Consider the following 1,231-nt stretch of genomic DNA (forward strand, 5'->3'; position numbering starts at 1 on the left):
GAGCGGTGAGTCGGGCTAGGCGGCGGCGGGGAGCCGTGCGCCGCCAGCCCCGGCGCTGCGGGCTGGCCAGGGTGCGGCCGGCAGGCCCAGGGCACGGGGCTTCGTCCTCTTTTCGGTACCGGTGAGACTGTGTTTGAAGACGGGGCCCAACCCCGTGGGGGCTCCGGGCTGGAGCTATATGGGAGGTGGAGAGAGGCAGGGGGAGCCGGGTGAGTTCAGCCTGAAGAAGGGAAGGCGAGGTGGAGACTGTACTACTGGCGGGAGGGCATAGGTGCAGCCTGATTCTTGTAGGGGGTGCACTGGGGTAGGATGAGAGGTGCCAGACCCAAGTTACAACACGAGAGGTTCCCATCAGGGATAAGGAATATAAAGCAGGGGCTTAGAGGGGTTTTGGGATCTCGTTTCATGGAGTTATTCCGACGTTGGCAGGGCAAGGCCCTAATGAGCAATGTGCTCTAACTTGGTCCTGCTTTGTGAGGGCGTTGGACCAGAGGGATCATCCAGAGATCTGTTTTGATCTATATTACTGTATGATTTTTAAGGGAAGGAAGCTGCTAACAGCAGTGCTTTGAGGATCCTGAAATAAGGAGCGAGGGAGGATTTGGCACTGTCCAGCTGAAGTGCTTCTCTGGAGTGGTGGGTGGTACAGCACACTGTCAGTAAGATGATCACTGTCTCCTAGATGTGCGCCTTTTTATGATGAATAAACCTGTTGGGAGCAATCTGTTGTACATTCGGATGAGAAAAATAGGAAGGGTCATAATCTTTGGATGGTTAAATGCTAAAGTGCAGCAAGTCTAACTGGAAAAATGAATGAAGGCTGCGAGACAGTTTGGAAAGAGTGCTAAACCTAGGAATTACATCTTGAAGCATGGTAGGTGAGACCTTTACAGGTTTTTGGAGTTTTTTTAGGTGATCAAGGTATAAGAGCTGCATTCAGAGGAGAAAAGAAGGCTCTCCAACCACATAACTTTATTTTGTGGGGGTTTATAAGGGAATATGTATTGTATGGTGCTGAAGAAGCATTATAGAACAAGCAGAGTGAACACTGCCACTCTGCTTCATAGCTGTGAGCATAACCTTTTGCCTAAAAACTGCTCTACTGTGGGAAGGACTAAAATGGAGCTTAACTTAATGCTGTTTTATGCAAAGAGTTTTAGGAAATGCCTGAAGAACTACGTTTGGATTTTCAAAAAGTGTTCAATAAGGTTTGCCACTGAAGGCTCTTAAA

This window comes from Aptenodytes forsteri, unplaced genomic scaffold, assembly GCF_000699145.1.
Source record: "Aptenodytes forsteri isolate BGI_AS27 unplaced genomic scaffold, ASM69914v1 Scaffold443, whole genome shotgun sequence".
Classification (NCBI taxonomy): Eukaryota; Metazoa; Chordata; class Aves; order Sphenisciformes; family Spheniscidae; genus Aptenodytes; species Aptenodytes forsteri.